The following is an 18,319-nucleotide window of genomic DNA, read 5'->3' on the forward strand; positions in this document are numbered from 1 at the left end:
TCTCCATACTGTAGCTTAGTTATGGAGACTCTCCTTTCAACATACAGGGAGAGGTGTAATACACCATGTGGAGCTATAATATAGACTTGCAAAACACAGGCTCTACTTGGAAAATCCCTTTTTTTGGAAACTCTTGATATCTGGCTCTTCTGCACTAGAATTGTGTTTTTAATAAAATTAGCAGAAATATATTTTATATCTATATTTAATATACTTTCCTTTACATTTTACACAAAAGAACTAAAATATACTGTATATTATATATAATCATTGCCCTATGCAAAATAATTAAGCAAAAAGTAAATTAAAACCTATAAAACTAGTGTAACTTATTCCTGGTGAGAATGAAACAGGCAACATCAGATGGACAAGACATTACAAATAATCAGGAACGTCCACCTAAAATTAGGACTAGACATGAGCGACTTTGCCTTTTTTAGGGTCGAGTCGGGTTTCATGAAACCCGACTTTCTCAAAAGTCGGGTCGAACGAAATCGGCCGACTATAGGGAAAAGTCGGGGGTCCGACTGAAACACGAAACCCAATGCAAGTCAATGGGGAACCAAGGTCGGCAGGGAGTGGAGGACAGTAAACACACCTACGGTGCCCATTTCAATGCCAACGACATCAATTCTTATTACTAAGCATGTCAACCTTAATTTACTTTATAATAATAGTTAGGCATTGAAAACAGGGGGTTATTTGGCTAAAGTTGTGGGGGGGGTAGGGCTGGCTCCAGGTTTTCATGTGCCCCGGGCGAAAGACTGTCAGTGGGCCCCTTTAACACAACACAATTCATGATGCTCCGATACAGCAGAGAAATATTGGTATAGTGCAATGACAAATACTTCACTTCTTACATTACATGACTGATATCTATTTTAAATTCTACAATAGCTCAAAAACCGGACAGTATATTCCTCCATACAGTATTATGGCCACCACATAGTGCGCCATACAGAATAATGAGCCCCATATATTGTTCCATACAGAATAATTGGTCCCATATAATGTTCCATACAGTATATGATGAGCTCCACATAATGCTACAGTATATGATGGTACCCATATAAGGTGCCATACAGTATAGGACGGTCCCCATAGAGTAGAATGAGCCCCACATATTGCTCCATACAGTATAATGAGTCGCATATCAAGCTCCATACAGTATATGATGGACCCCATACATTGCTCCATACAGAATGGGCTCCATATATTGCTTCATACAGAATAGGCCCCATATGTGCTCCATATAGTGCTCCATACCCTATATGGTGCCCCATACAGAATGACCCCATATGATGCTCCAGTATATGATGTGCCCCATGGATGATGCTCCATCGTATGATGGGCCTATATAATGCTCCATATACAATGGGCCCCATATGATGCTCCAGTATATGATGGGCCCCAGATGATGCTCCAGTATATGATGGGCCCCATGGATGATGCTCCATTGTATGATGGGCCTATATAATGCTCCATTTACAATGGGCCCCATATGATGCTGCAGTACAAGATGGGCCCCATGGATGATGCTCCAGTATATGATGGGCCTTACACTGTGTGCAGAATTATAAGGCAAATGAGTATTTTGATCACATCATCCTTTTTACATGTTGTCCTACTGCAAGCTGTATAGGCTTGAAAGCCAACTGTCAATTATGTAAATCAGAAATTTTGCATCTCTGTAATGAGGAGGGGTGTGGTCTAATGACATCAAGACCCTATATAAGGTGTGCTTAATTATTAGGTAACTTCCTTTCCTTTGGCAAAATGGGTCAGAAGAGAGATTTGACGGACTCTGAAAAATCAAAAATTGTGAGATGTCTTGCAGAGGGATGCAGCAGCCTTGAAATTGCCAAACTTTTGAAGCGTGATCACTGAACAATCAAGCGTCTCATGGCAAATAGCCAACAGGGTCGCAACAAGCATGTTGATAAAAAAAGGCTCAAAATATCTGCCCATGAATTGAGGAAAATCAAGCGTAAAGCTGCCAAGATGCCATTTGCCACCAGTTTTGCCATATTTCAGAGCTGCAATGTTACTGGAGTATCAAAAAGCACAAGGTGTGCCATACTCAGGGACATGGCCAAGGTAAGGAAGGCTGGAAAGCGACCACCTTTGAACAAGAAACATAAGATAAAATGTCAAGACTGGGCCAAGAAATATGTTAAGACAGTTTTTTTGGAAGGTTTTATGGACTGATGAAATGAGAGTGACTCTTGATGGGCCAGATGGATGGAGCCGAGGCTGGATCAATAAAGGCCGGAGAGCTCCACTCTGACTCAGACGCCAGCAAGTTGGAGGTGGGGTACTGGTATGGGCTGGTATCATCAAAGATGAAATTGTGGGACCTTTTCGGGTTGAGGATGTAGTGAAGCTCGACTCCCAGACCTACTGCCAGTTTCTGGAAAACACCTTCTTCAAGCAGTGGTACAGGAAGAAGTCGGTATCGTTCAAGAAAAACATGATTTTCATGCAGGACAATGCTCCATGACATGCATCCAAATAATCCACAGCGTGGCTGCCCAGTAAAGGTCTAAAAGAAGAAAAAAATAATGACATGGCCCCCTTGTTCACCTGATCTGAACCCCATAGAGAACCTGTGGTCCCCCATAAAATGTGAGATCTACAGGGAGTGAAAACATTACACCTCTCGGAACAGTGTCAGGGAGGCTGTGGTGGCTGCTGCACGCAATGTTGATCGTAAACAGATCAAGCAACTGACAGAATCTATGGATGGAAGGCTTTTGAGTGTCATCGTAAAGAAAGGTGGCTATATTGGTCCCTTTTTTTTGTTTTGAATGTCAGAAATGTTTATTTCTAAATTTTGTGTTGTTATATTGGTTTACCTGGTGAAAATAAACAAGTAAGATGGGTATATATTTGGTTTTTATTAAGTTGCCTAATAATTCTGCACAGTAATAGTTACCTGCACAAACAGATATCCTCCTAAGATAGCCAAATCTAAAAAAAAACCCACTCCAACTTCCAAAAATATTAAGCTTTGATATTTATGAGTCTTCGGTTGATTGAGAACATAGTTGTTGTTCAATAATAAAAAGAATTCTCCTCTGAAATACAACTTGCCTAATAATAATTATACAAACAGTGTATAATGCTCCATATATAATGGGCTCCATTTATAATGCTCCAGTGTATAATGGGCCCCGTATATGATGGGCCCCATTTATAATGGTCCAGTGTATGATGGGCCCCATTTATAATGAACAGGTGTATGAGGGGCCCCATGGATGATGCTCCAGTGTATGATGGGCCCCATTTATAATGCTCCAGTGTATGATGGGCCCATATAATGCTCCATATATAATGGGCCCCATATGATGCTCCAGTGTATAATGGGCCCTATCTATGATGCTCACGTGTATGATGGGCCCCATATAGAATTCTCCAGTGTATAATGCTCCCCATATATTGCTCCAAACATTAGAAAAATGAAATACCTCTCCTCACTGAGCACCGCTCTACTCTAGACTCCTCGGGGTCACCATCTTCCAGCTCTCTGCACTTGAACTATTCAGGCAGAGGGCGTACAGACGTGACGTCATCGCGCTCTCTGACCTGAATATCACTGTCAGGAAACGCGGAAGAGGTCACAGCGGTGGAGCAGGGAGAGGTAAGTATTGCAAGTGCTGGTGCTCTGAGCAAGCAGGGGGGCCCACTCATGGGCGACGGCACTGGCACAGGGCCCCTCATAGTACGACGGTGTCAATTGCCTGTGTGCGCTAGGTGCCGATGCCGGCCCTGGGGGGGTACAGCCCAGTTAGGGAGGTGGAAAAACTGGCATATGTTGAGGTGTAGGCTGGAATTGCACAAGTTGGAGGAAGAGGAGGACAAAGCGAGCCATTTTGCTGGCAACCTATGTGTCATCAGGGGAAGGTGGTACAAAATCCTTTGAAACCCAGGCATGGTTCATTTTAATAAAGGTGAGATCACCAACATTTTGGGTCGACAGCCGGGTCCTTCTTTCTGTCAGGATTGATCCAGCAGCACTGAAGACTCTTTCTGATAGCATACTACCAGCAGGGCAAGCGAGTTAATGTAAGGCATATTGTGCCAATTCAGGCCAGGTGTCCAGTTTAAAGGCCCAGTAGTCAAAGGGGAATGAACTGTGAGGGAGAACATCGATAGGGGAGGAGAGGTAATTTTGAACCATAACTGCTGTCTCCTGTCTGTTGCAATCGATTCAGTATTAACAGTCATGTGAGTGGTCCTCGAGAAATCAGTCCACAGCATGGTCATGAAACCCCTGTCTCCAACACCAGTTCGGCTGTGTGCACCACAAACACTCTTCCATTTGGCCCAGTACAGCTCGTGGCAGAACCTGCACCGCTGCTGTGTGTTGGGAATGCCTCTAACAAACGGTTTACCAGAGTTGCTTGTTTGTTCGCCAATATTAGCTCTAGGTTCTCCTGTGGCATGATGTTCTGTAATTTGCCTTTATAGCATGGATTGAGGATGCTGGCGAACCAGTAGTCGTCATCCTTCATAATTTTGACAATGTGGGGGGCCCTTTTTGGGATCCGCAAGAGATAATCACACATGTGAGCCAATGTTCCAGGTGTCAATGATGCACTGACAGTGGTGGGTGGAGGAGCACTTTCTGCCAAATCCACATCCCTCCAGTCTCGCACAAACCCTGTACCTGACCTTGGCAGGCCAACATTTTCTCTTGCCCCCCCGAGAAGCATTCTCCTCCCCAACATAGTCTTCCCCCTCATCCACTGACTAACTTGCCTGGCTCAAGATGTAGACTGCCCAGCCAGTGCCTCCGCTGTGTGTCTGCTGTCGCCCAAAGACATCATCATCATCATCACTAGTGTGCATGCGTACCTCACCATGGCTGCATGCCGTTGCTGTGCGCATATGTGCTTTACCTCATGGCTGCATGCCGTTGCTGTGTGCGCGCCCGTCTCTGCTGGATTCGGTCCTCCAGGACCATAGGACTGCAGCAGGCAGAGCAATCTTCTCTATGGTCCTGGAGGACCTGACCCAGCGATCCACTCTATGGTTCTGGAGGACCTGACCCAGCGATCCACTCTATGGTTCTGGAGGACCTGACCCGGAAGTTCCCTCATGGTCCTGACCCGAAAGTCCAGGTGCTAATGCCCTATATCAGACCGCCCCTTCCTATGGTCAGGGCCTGAGTATCGTGTTGCTTCCCTGCTAGGCTGTTTGGTGTGCTCGGTTGCTCCCTGTATTCTGTGCCCCTGCACTATGCCCTATTGTGCTTCTTCATATACGGTCTGTGCTTGTACTTTGTCTGGTGTCCTGTGTTTGTCCTTGTCCTGTACTTCGTCGGTGTCTTGTCTTCGTCTGGTGTTTTGTACCTTGTTTTGTGTCCTGTATCTTGCCTCATGTCCTGTGCCTTGCCTTGTGTGCCTTCTCTGTACTCTGTCTTATTGTGCTCCTTTAGCACAAGCTCTGCTTCCTTCCTTTGCTCTGCCCTATCGTGCTCTCTTGCACAAGCCTATTTCCGTACTGAGCCTTGCCGTGCGGTCTGTACGCGCTTTGGCCATGTACTCTGCTTTAAGTCTTATCTTTGTATTCTGCCTTCCCGTGCTCCTTTAGCATAAGCCCTGCCTTGTACTCTGTGCTTTGCTATATACCCGGCTCTGTGCTCTGGCATATGCTCGGTTTTTCCCTTGTACCCGGCTCTGTGCCTCAGCATATGTAGGGGGTGGACTGACCTATGGACTTGTCTGATGAAGAGGATGATGTATACAATGCTTTATTCTGAATTGTATATGTATGTGAGGGACAACAGCTAGAATTGGGAAAAGACTGTGTAGTACCGAGTTTTGGCCACAAGATGGAGACAGAATAGTGAGAAAAGGACTTAACAGCAGCCTTAGGCTAGAGAATCCACATAGTCGTGGTGGGCGAAGTTATGGGACTGAGAAGGGGATTTCCAGAAGGAGGAGATATAAGGGAGGAGAGTCCCGGGGGAAGGGCAGACACCCAGGAGGAAGAGAGAAGCGGGAAGAGCTCAGGAGAGGACAGAGGAAGGAGAAGCTCAGGAAAGACAGAAGAGAAGGAGACGGTGACTAAGAGAAGGGGGTGACCCTGAAAGGAGAGCTGCAGGACGGGACGGCAGTGACTAAAGGAGGTCGGGTGTGCCGGATGGCTGGACACCGAAGAGTGAGGCGAGTAGGTGTAGTCGAAGGCAGACTCGGTCGGGGGCCTAATGGCAGCCTCAGTGAAGGAACCCAGGGGTCTTCTCGAACAGAAGCTGAAGGAAGGTGACAGGTACCCAGGCCAGGGAGCAGAAGCTGTTGTATCTGCAGTGGATGTCAAAAGGACACCTAATAAAGTTTGGACCTGATTGAATGGATTTCTGCATCCGTCTCCCGTCTGTTCCGCAGCCGAAAGGGACCACCCCCCCAGTCGGCACACACACTACACATACGTTCCGCTACCTGTCTGTACTCTGCTCTATGTCTTGCATCTAGTACGTCTTGACCCAGCTCTGGGCTCTAGCATACATTCCGCTTCTCTTTCTTGTACTCGGCTCTGTGCTTCAGCCTACGTTCAGCTCCTTGTTATGTACTTTGCCTTGCCTTGTTTCTCAGCATGCCCTTTGCATGCGCCTGGCCTTGCCTCACCCACCTGTCAGCCAGTGACTTAGCTGTATCCGCCTTTTGTTTCTCAGCCGTGCTCGCCTTAGTCATGCCTGCCTGTCGGAGCCGCAGCCAGACCAGCTAGCCAGTGCCCCAGCCGTGCTCTCTGTGCTTCCTTGCACTCACGCTGTCTCTGCACTGTGCATAGCATGCCTGCTGGCACGCGCAGGCCCTAGCCTGCTCCTTGGCATACCTCCCCATGCTTCTCTATAGCACGCGCAGATCCTGCTATGAACTCTGGAGTGCCTCCTGGCATGTGCAGGCCATAGCCTGTTCCTTGGCATACCTCCCCGTGCTTCTCTAAAGTATGCGCAGGCCGTGCCATGAACCCTGGCCAGCCCTCTAGCACGCACAGGCCCTATCCTGAACCTTGGCGTGCCTCCTAGCATGCACAGGCCCTTGCCCTAGCCTGAACCCTGGTGTGCCCCCAAGCACATGCTTTGCCTTGCACCCTGCCTTGGACCCTGGTGTGCCCCCTAGTATGCACTCTGCCTTGAACCCTGCCCTGGAGCCTGGTGTGCCCCCTAGCACACATCCTGCCTCGAAACCTGCCTTTGACCTTGGCGTGTCTACTAACACACACCATGTCTTGAACTCTGACGTGCCTCCTTGCCTGAATCCTGGCTTGCCTGCCGGATGTCCTGAGCTTGCCGATCACTGCCAGAGGTCTGGAGCCTGATGACTGCGGCCTGATGTCCGGAGCTGATGTCCGCAGCCTGATGTCCAGAGCCTGTCGATCGTTGCCAGATATCCGGAGTCCGATGCCATCTAGCCCTTGTCGGGACCCTGGCGTGCCATCTAGTATGTATCATGCCTTTGACCTTGGCGTGCCCTCGCACGCGCCTTGCTATGTATCACTTTGTCCTTGTTATCACATCTTGAACCTGATTAAACCCTGAGACCACGCTTTATTGAAAAATCCCTGTGACCACGCTTTGTCTTGTACCCTGCACGTTCTCTGTTGCCAGACACTTGCACTTGTGTCTTCCTTGAGCCGGCTGTCTGGTTCCAGCAGTCGTGGTGACTCACCCCCTTGGTTTTGCCCCTGACACTTCCTGTATAGGGGGTGGTTCCTCACAAGGCTAGCTCGCCCTAGGTGGGTGGGTGCCACGACCCAGAGGGTCCACTCTAGAAATCGACTCAGCAGATACTGACTCCCTCACAAGTATACAGCAATGAGCCTTCTGTAGTCACCCGACAATGCCTATTCAGAGTCTCGCATGTGCTACATCAGGAAATATAGACTATGCCCAATAAAGGAGTCTAGAAGACATTGACTTAGATTCCAGTTGGTGAATATCTGACAAACTGTACATTCGTAAAATTATCATAAGGAAACCAGTAATTTTGTATATTCAGTACCTCGAGTATCTGAACACATTTTCAGCATGCCACAAAAACTACAACCATCAAAATTATCTGATGTCAAATTTGTCATCATTTATTGTTGGTTCACTGAACACTGACCTTGGCTATTGAATCATCCAGCCTATTGATCATATAGACAAATCCACCAGAGAATACAGGAACTCAATGACCATCCATAGTTCCTGAAGACAATACTCTACGGCTTTAGAGCAATAGTGGCCTGGGCTGTGCTTATTACTGCAGCTAACATGAAGTATTTGTGAACTGAAGGACATTCCCTCCGACATATACCCATAGATAGGGTAATACATAGCTCTACTGAGGCTACGGAGAACAAACTATTACCAAAGTGAAAGGTCAATACCAGCTAACCATCACCACTCTCCTGAGGAACTACCAGAGGAGAAATTGTAATAAGCTGCAGGTACTGAGGATGTCGCCATGGATCCGAGACAGACCAAGAGTTAAGGTTTATTTACAGGGATTTTCTCTCCAGGGAGGAGCAGTAGGGGAATAAATGTGAGAGTATAAAACAGCACAATGAAACTGTGGAAAGCAATTAACCCTGATGTGCCCGACAGCCACTAGGGGAACCATTCTGCCCAATGTTCTCAAGGGACCCCTAGAACTAAACAGAGATCAATCCTGTGTCTATGAGGGAACCCTAGACCCCAGTCTTAAAAACAATATTGAACAAATTCGGCAATCCATGACAGCCATCAGGGTCCCTAGGGTCAGCCATCGTAGAGCGGGGGCGCCACAACGCTCCTCCTAGGGTGCCAACCTCCACAGCCAGGAAGGTGTGAGCCTAGTTATATCAGTAGGGACTTCTAGAAAATCCCCATTTTATATCTTAATTTTTGGGACACTGTTTATTTGTTGTTTTTTGTGTGGTCACATTGTTTTGGTGTGAACCAGTTTATCTGGTTTTTAATCATGAATAAATAAAGTAATTTTTAGGGAATTTATGATTTAAACATATATACCCATTACCCTATAGATCTCATAGGCAGAGGGAGCACTTTGCTCTTACATGATGTTATACAGGTAACGTAATTGAGGGAAGGAAAGTGATGTAACAGTCTGATGGCTCACCTGTAAATATGATATTAGCCAATTACACATCCATGAATATGAAGGAGGGAGAGCAGGAGGACAGCAATAAGTGTCCAAGTTCTGAAAACTCATCTGATTATCCTGTCCAATGTAAGGGCTCCATATTACAGGTCCACTTTCTCAGACAAAAAAAGCATAAAAATATTGTGATGTTTGGCCACTAATAATGAAAGAAAGCAGAGGAAATAGTCTGTCAATCATAGCAATGGGGGTGGAGGGAGCACAACCCTCAGAAATACAGCGGACTCAGCTATAATCTGGCTACACTCTTTTACCACATTTATCAGCCAAACAGTACAAAGGTTTTGTGCCATTTCGGTAATATAAGAACAGACCTATGACTCCCAGTAATATTAAGCCTTATATTGGGCAGAATATTCAGATGACAATCTCCATTATTTCCTTCCCCACTGCCCTTGGAGATGTCGGCATTCCCTGACCAAACTGCAGCCTCTGATTAATGAGCAGAGATCCTGCAATCCTGGTAACCGGTAATCCGGGTGCTCCCTTCTGTTTCTACTTAAGCCCATTTCACTTATTTGGAATAAATGAGAAATGTATGAAATAATTGGGGTTTAATGTTTAGGTCAGAAAGTGAATCTCAAACTAATATCATAATCGACTAGTCCCACCTAACAGCAGCCGTTACTTTGGGGGATAGCACCATCGCTTTATAATGTGATCGCAATATGCGACGTCTCTGGATTAATTACATTAATAATTGTGAGACAGTGACCAGCGTTGTAGTAAATGGCCGATATGTGTCGCAGAGAAGAAGTTTAACGTTGAGCTGTGAAATTTAAAAAAAAAAAAAAAAAAACAAAAAAAAAACAACACATTTTTCCCCACAAATATAACATTCTTTTAGCCACATTTTTTTTTTTTTTTTTTCACAAAGCTAATATGAGAAATTGCATAATACAATTTGTTGTGCAATTGGTCCCGAGCACACAGATATCCCATATATGTGGTTGAAAACTACTTATGAGGCATAGTGCAAGGTTCAAAAGGGAGGGAGCGCCATATTGGAGTTTGTTTTGATGGAATGGTTTGCGGGTGCCATGTCACATTGGCAGAGCCTCTGAGGTGCCAGAACAGTAGAAACCCCAATAAGTGACAATTTCATAAACCAAACTTATCAATGAATTCATCTATGAGTGCAGTGAGCATGTTAACACCTCACGTACCTTACAGATAGTTATACCATTGGGCAGTGAAGAACGAATAATTACATTTTTACTACTAAAATTTAGTTTTAGACTCAAATTTTAAAATTTTATAAGGGCTAATAGGAAAAAATGGACCTTAGTTTCTTGTGCAATATCTCCTGACTGCGCCAATACCCTACATGTAATCCAGAACTACTTTTGGAGGCACACTGCAAAACTCAGGAGGGAATGAGCACCAAAATTTAGTGGAGATTTTACTTTTATGGTTTGCGGGTGCCATGTCCCAATGGGAAAGACCCTGAGGTGCTAGAACAGCAGAGCCCCCCCAACAGTGACCCCATTTTACATACTGCACCCCTCAATTAATTCATCTAGGGATGCATGTGATCATATTGACACCACAGGCGCATCACAGAATTTTAAACCATTAGGCAGTGAAGAAAAAATAATTAGATTTGTAAACACAAATTTTGTTATATTATTTTCACCAACATTTGTCATACATTTTCTGCTGAACGTGGAAATATCCCATGTGTGGCTGTAAGCACTGGTTAGCCACACAGCGAGACTTGGAAGAGATGGTCCACTATATGCCTCCTGGTGCGCAGATTTTCCTAGAATAGTTTGAAGGCTCCTTATACAAAGACCTTAACTGCAGAGCAGCATACTCCTCTCAAGTGACCACATTTTGGAACTTATACCCCTTTGGGAATTTATCTACAGGTATAGTGATGATTTTAACACCATGGGTGTTTTCCAGAACCAAGGAGTGGATGTTTCTGAGTGAAAATTGTAAACGTGCTATTGTAGTACCCAGTACACTTGGCCCAATTCATGCTTCTGGAGACATACACCCATAAATTAGGTGAACTCTCATTGCTACAGAAAAGCCAAACATGTGAACGCTAAATGTGGTTTAGGCACACTGTGGGGCTCAGAAGGGAGGGGGGCATTTGGATTTGGGAGAATTCACTGGTTATCTTTTGGAGGGGATGAGGAGCCATAGCGCTTTTCCAGAAAGTTTGTACTACCGGTATCTTGAAAGCCCCCTATATTTCCGTTAGCAGATGATGGACTTGAGTGGGAGGGTTTTTTGAGGCTTGAGTTGAAGCTTTTTATTGGGAACATTTGACAAAATGTTTGGGATCACATGTATCCGGTGCTCTATGCTAAGCACTTGCTTTGAGGTTTCTATCTAAATCTCCAACTGACATGATTCAGATGAAAGCCCTGAGAAATCCATTCACTATAATGAGGCAGCAGAGTTACTCGAGTCCATCTTGCCTCTGTTCAGCGTTGTCCTTTTCAGAGGTGAATAAAACTGAGGTGGATTGCGCTTAAATAATCTTTGCTTAAATAGCGCCAACATATTATGCAGCGCTTTACAAGATGGACACTGCTGGATTACAAACCAGACAGTGTCCACAGTGCCTCCATCTGTCTCATTATAGTGAATCTTCCACCGGGGGTTCCATCTGAATCACGTATTTTTGAGATTTACAAGGAAACCCTGGTGTAAGCGCTCAGCGTAGAGCACAGGATAAATGTGCGGCAAACCTTATGGCGATCTTTGGGAGGCAGAATAAACAAATCAACAGCATGTGAAGTATATTTTTTTTATGCCATTCCTCGTGCGGTATAAGTGATTACACGACTTTATTCTTCGGGTCGGAACAATTTCAGATTTATAATTTTTTTATGTTTGGCTGCTGTCACATAAAAAGACACTTTTTTGCAAAAACAAGTTTTTGCATGGTCATATTTTAAGAGCTATAATTTTCCATATTTCTGCCAACAGAGTCATATGAGGGCTTGTTTTTTTGTGGGATGAGTTGACATTTTTATTTTTACCATTTTTGGGCACATGACATTTCTTCATCGCTTTCTATTCCAATTTTTGGGAGGGAGCACGAACAAAAAACAGCAAGTCAGGAATAGTTTTTTTAAGCCATTCCACGCGTGGTAAGATTGATACTTCGGGTCAGTACGATTACAGCGATATCACATTTATTATTTTACGTTTTGGTGATTTTACATACACCCAAACTATTTTATAGAAAAAAATTATTTTTGCCACGCTTTATTCAGAGAGCTATAGCTTTTTTTCCCACTGATGGAGCTGTATGGCGGCTTGTTTTTTTTTGCGGGACAAAATGACGTTTTCAAGTATACAATTTTTACATTTGTCTTTTTGATCACGTTTTATTCCACTTTATGTTGGGCGATATGATGAAAAAACGTTGTTTTTTGCCTCTTTTTTGTATTTTTTTATGGCGTTTACTGAAGGAGTTAATTAGCGGAACAGTTTTATAGGTCAGGTAATTCCGGAAGAGGCGACTCCAAATGTATACTTTTTTTTCTTAAAAATATATTTATTTGTACAAATATATATATTTTTACTTCGTCCCACTATGGGACTTTGACTGTCACAGCTCTAATCGCATTATAAGGTATAGCAATGTAGGAGCGTTGCTATGCTTTTTAACTGTCAGTGCTGCAGTGCATGATCTAACTAATTTTCTAGAGCCTGGTGATCCAGATGTTGTCATGACGACATCAGGTCACCATGGCAACAATCACCCCTCACGATGACATCGCAAAGGTAGCCCCCTCCCTCTGCCTGCCTTCTAAATGCTGCGATCAATATCAATTGCAGTGTTTAGAGGGTTAAACTGCCGGGTGTCAGCTATCATGTCAGCTGAACACTGGTGACAATCGTCTGGACATATCCATACGTCCAACCAGGTATGGACTGTGGCCGAAATTCAGCCCTGGCATTTGAAATCACACAGGCCCATGCTGTCCCCATTCCAAGCACCAGATGGGATATATTACTAATATTACCCTGGATGGAGGAAAGCAAGATTTACTACAAGACAAATATATCTAACTAGATGGAGGCCCGATGCTATCACATCAGGAGGGCAGTAATGTCACGATGGGGGCAGGCTTTGCAGCGTTGAGAATCTCTCCCCCCATGTGCTCACCCACCTATCCACTCTGTCTTTCCCCATGTGCTGACTTCTCCCGTCTGTGCTCTCTTCTTTGACCTGTCTACCCCATGTGCTATCCCCCTTGTCTGCTGTCTCCCTCCTTCCTGTGCTGTGTTCTCCCCTCATGTGCTGACTTCCCCTGTGCTCTGTCTCTCTTACCCCTGTGTCTGACCGTGTACAGAACATACCACATCTCCTGGGCAGGGGAGTAAGCAAAAGACAATACTGACATTACAGCAGGAGATCGCAGAGGATGCATTTTGTGAGGTAAAATATTGTTTAAAAACAGTCAGTGAAATATTTTACCTCACAAAATAAATCCTCTGTGATCCCCTGCTATAATGTCAGTATTGTCTAGTGCTTCCTCCTCTGACCAGGAGATGTGGTATGCTCCGTACACGGTCAGACACAGACAATTTTAAAATTAACTTTCGTTCGTGGGAAAACCCCTTTAATGTGACCGGTGTCAGGGTCCTGACAGTGCTGGCGTACAGCCTCCGCTAAGCAGGGACTCACCCACACCGTAGGGACCCCTGGGGACAAGAACAGCCGGACAATAAAGATGCACAGGACCTGAATGTAGAAGTTTAGCAAGCTGGCACAGGATCTACGGTCATGTGAACGGTCATGTGACTGCAAGGGGGTGGGGCTTAGCATCCTGCTTTCAGAGGAGGAAGAAAACTCATTCAGGCAAAGCAGAGGTCCGGCACAATACAGGCAAACGAGGTACAGGAGGGATAAACAGACGGGAGGTCAGACAAAGCCAAAAATCATACACAAGATATCAATACAGTACCAGGGATGAGACAGAACAGACAGTCAGGGCCAAGCAGAGATCAAAAACCAAACGGACATAGAAGGTACCAAGCAGAATCCAAAGCGATATCCAGAGAACAGACCGAGTCATACACAGAGAATCAAGCAACCAGAACACAGCACTAACACACTCAGGGGTCACCACACAATGCCAAGGGCGGAAAGTATTGTCGACGGGGAATCGGAGCTTCCTGAGGTTATAAGAAGCCTCCCCAGAACCAATGAGAGGCCACCCTAATAGGTCCCAGGGGTGCAGGTGAGAGTCTGCACTGCGATCAGAACATTAACCCCAGAAGTGCCGGTCACCCAGCACTGATATCATGACAACCGGCTTCCTCTGCCTGTAGACACGTCATTCATCTGCCGCCGGGATCAGCTGAATGATTCACTGCGCCTGGGCGGAATTCGCGCAGGCGCAGTGCGATGGTGTTCCGCTGGTGGTACCGTACAAGAGGCTGCGTGAGTGTGTGGTGCATACGAAATATAGAGTGTGTGTGGTGCGACGGTGTTCCGCTGGTGGTACCACACAATAGGTTGGTACCAGCAGCAGTTTCCATATTGAGACACCCATCACTTGGGTGTCCTAATATGGCGGTCGGTGAAATTCCTCCGCTTGGCATTCTGGGATACGGCGACATCTGGACAGAACAGGAAATGAAAACATTACAAGGCAATTACATAAATAGATGATACCTGTGGCCTACTGGAGTAAAGCCCCCGTCACACATAACGATGTCTCAGCGATCCCACAAACGATCCGACATGGATGGGATCGCTGGGACATCGTTAGACAGCCCCAGCAATCAGGACCGGCTCCTGGATACCTGCTGTTTACCTTGGAAACCAGCGTACACGCTGGTTTCCAAGGTAAACATCGGGTATCTAGGAGCCGCGCGACTCCTGGATACTCGACATTTACATTAGAAACCAGCGTCGCTGATCTCTCGTTGCCTCATGCAGCGATGCGTGCTGGGCAGCGGGAGACCAGCGATGGAAAAACGGCCCAGGCAGCTCGAGCACGATCAGCGATAACCGGGAGGGGGGGGGGGGCGGTCGCTGATCCCCGTCACACACAGCGATCACGCTGGCGAGATCGCTGTGTGTGTGACGGGACCCTAAGTGACGGAGTCAGTACGGGTGTCTTGATAACACCGATTCTGTTAACAATGTAGCAGACAAGGCAGCCCACGACCAGACTGTCCCTCCTGGCATTTGCCAGAATTGCCAGATGGCAAGTCTGGCCCTGTGTCCAAGGTCAATAAGTAATTACCAACCTAAGTGTAAGGATACATCAAAGGTTGTAAAAGGGGTTGATAAAGTGGTGATGTTTTTCTATTACACTTTTCCTCTGATTGTTTCACTGCAGATTTCGGCTACAAATACTGAGGTAAAATACTGCACGTGTGAACGTGGCCTACAGGAGTGAAGCTTGTACTGAGTGTGACGCTGAGTACTGTATTTGTGACAGCAGTAGCTGGGTCAATAACCTCCCAGCATGTGGGGATGTGCTTCTGCTTGTTTTCCTAACCCTGACCTTCTGCTGAGTAGATGGATGTTTGTCATCTTTATCATTTATTATGAAACTAACAGAACGAGTCTATGCCGCACTTTCTCCTACTAAACTGAGAGTCGCAGACAAAGGGCAAAAAGAGAAATATCGACACAAAGTTTGGCAAAATAATATAAGTTTCTGCCAACTAAAGACACATAGGCCTCGATGTAATGCCGCCTAGGTGTATGTGCTGCTGTTACATCGTACACAGAGTCCATTGTGCACTACCATAGAGGCATTGTGAGTGATGGGGTTTTACAAAATCTCATCCTCAGAATGAGGAGATCATCTGCAGACTAAATTGACATGATCTGCAAATTACAATTTTTCTTTTTCGGATTTGTGCAGAGGTAAGGGCTAAGGCCTCGGGATTAGAATGGGAGCATTATTGTGACAGACATCAAGGCAGACATCAGTGTTTTTCAGATAAGCCAAAAATGGTAGCGGTGTCACCAGTGTTTTGGATGCATGTGTCTGTGTTTTTTGTACCATATTTTGAGTTTCATTCTATTTTTAAGTTGTATATTTAGGGTCTGTTCACATCTGCATTAAGTGGCTCTAGTATTTACTGTAATTGAATGAGTAGCACATTCTGCAGCACAGCTTCTTTTGTGCAAATTACGGGCACCACAACAAAATCCATGGTGAAGTCAAAATTGTCTAAGGCGCTGCTGGTGTTTTTTGTCTTACAGAGCCATCATTCTGTAGTTTTTGCTTTTCTTCTTATCATGAAACAGAAAGCCAGAGATAATAAAGCAAATGAGAACTCAGACTCAGGGCGAAAAATTCAAAAGTCTGATTTTCGCTTACAAGTGCTATCTGTGGATTTCAGGGGTAGCACTAGTACCTGTGATAGGTCCTTAAAAATATCAGACACATGTCTGATTTTGAGCCGAGGGTTGGATCAAAAAAAAAATCGACAATGCAAGCCAATGGGTGAGTGAAAAAAAACTGGACTGCACTCGGATGACATCAGAGTATGGTTCGATTGTTATGTACTGTCACAAAGGAGAAGGTGGAGAACTTTTTTCCCGTACAGGAGAAAAATTGATATCTGAATGAGCCCTTAGGATTCACGCAGGCGAGCGTGTAAATTGGATGAGTTCTGTCTGATTTTTGATCAGTTAGCAAACGGACCCATTTTATTCAATAGGGCTGCTCAGGTTAACAATTTTTAAAAAAAAAAAAAATAAAATCACAGCATGCACCACCTTCTTCTGAGTTTCAGATGAGACTCACCCATTCAAATCTATGGATGCGTATTAAAAAAAAAAAAAAAAAAAGGATCCCACGCGGAACATACAAGTGGCATCTGATTTTTCAGGATACATTTTTATTATATATCTAGGAAACTCTTTTTAGTGTAGATGTATGAAAACGGACAGACTAGATGGCCTCCCAGATGAAAATATGTAAACTAAACAATAAAATAGAGTTTTCTTGATGAAACACGGACAATCTCTCATTCTCTTATCAGCAGGCGTCCCTTAATTTAAGATGAATTTTATTTTCCCAGTTTGCCTCCTTTCTCTTGGATTTTTAGAATTGCATGAAAAACAATTGTGAAAAAAAAAAAAAAAATCAAACTGCTCATTTTACCTATACAAATATTTATATACACATAAAATACATCACAAGAGACTAAGGAAAAGGTGACTCCGCATGATAAATCCCCCCAGTCCGGTTTTATTTTTCGAGCTTAGACACCTGTTTTGCATCACAAATATCATAAGCTTCCTTCTAATTTTGGCTCAGGACCTTCGCGGAATAAGCCGGATCATTTGATAGCCATTGAGTACGTGCTATGCCGGACCCTCACAATGTCTTTTACACGTTTCCAGAAATTAGAAAAAAAACAAAAAAAACACAAATTCAAATAAATATAAAAGCATCAAAACAATCGCTGCAGCGTCTTTCGCGCAAAAGCTAAATCTGCACAGCGCCCTAATAATGAGGCCAATAACTAGCGGAATTCGATAAGTCAGGGCTCCGGAAAGTTACAATGTAGTTTCATCAGCAACATTCTGCACCTACATGTACCTGTGAATGGAGCTGTGACTAATGATTCAGCACCAGATGTGCAGTCTCTTACCCTGGGGCAGCACTCAGGCTCAACAGCCATGGGTGATCTTGGGGTGAAGGCGGCCTCACATTTCTGCAGTCACCAGCCATAGCATCCCTGGTGTTGTGAATGAGTGGAGCCTTGGTGTGTTACTGGCTCAGTAATTGCTGGGCTGGGTGACCAGCCCTCACTGCTGCCTCACAGCATTGGAATGTCTGAGCTAACACTGAGCTACCAGAGCCTCACTAGTAGTCATCAGCCTGCCAAGCCATGTGGACAGTGGGGCAGATAATGAGGGGAGATGGAGAACACTACAGAAATCCAACACTGAGAAGAAGCAGGTCATTATCACCACTCCACAAAGTCATCTATATGGAAAAGGAAATGAATGATTTTAAAGCGGTATTCATTACCCGTACAGAGGTGACCAAGATCCCTCTAAGGGCTCATTCAGACGTCAGGTTTTTTTTTTCACGTACGAGAAAAACGGAACGAGATTCAACTGTGATTTTTTTCAGCGGTATGGCACAATTTTGGGACGCTTTTACACATAGAAGCTTCGCTATAGAACTTGAAGGGTATGTGCACACGCTGCGGAT

At 45.0% G+C, this 18,319-nt stretch overlaps 1 protein-coding gene across 1 annotated transcript in view; it reads right to left on the bottom strand.

The window, feature by feature from the left end:
• The window catches only part of PLCE1 (phospholipase C epsilon 1), a 579,770-nt gene extending 561,860 nt beyond the window's left edge, over window positions 1-17,910 (bottom strand). The window contains exon 1 of the mRNA XM_073548121.1: window positions 17,751-17,910. The gene's annotated coding sequence lies outside the window, so the exon portion shown is untranslated. The remainder of the gene's footprint in view (window positions 1-17,750) is intronic.
• Between the last annotated feature and the right edge of the window lie 409 nt (window positions 17,911-18,319).

This window comes from Dendrobates tinctorius, unplaced genomic scaffold (assembly GCF_039654945.1).
Source record: "Dendrobates tinctorius isolate UK_male_01 unplaced genomic scaffold, ASM3965494v1 ptg000156l, whole genome shotgun sequence".
In the NCBI taxonomy this organism is placed as follows: domain Eukaryota; kingdom Metazoa; phylum Chordata; class Amphibia; order Anura; family Dendrobatidae; genus Dendrobates; species Dendrobates tinctorius.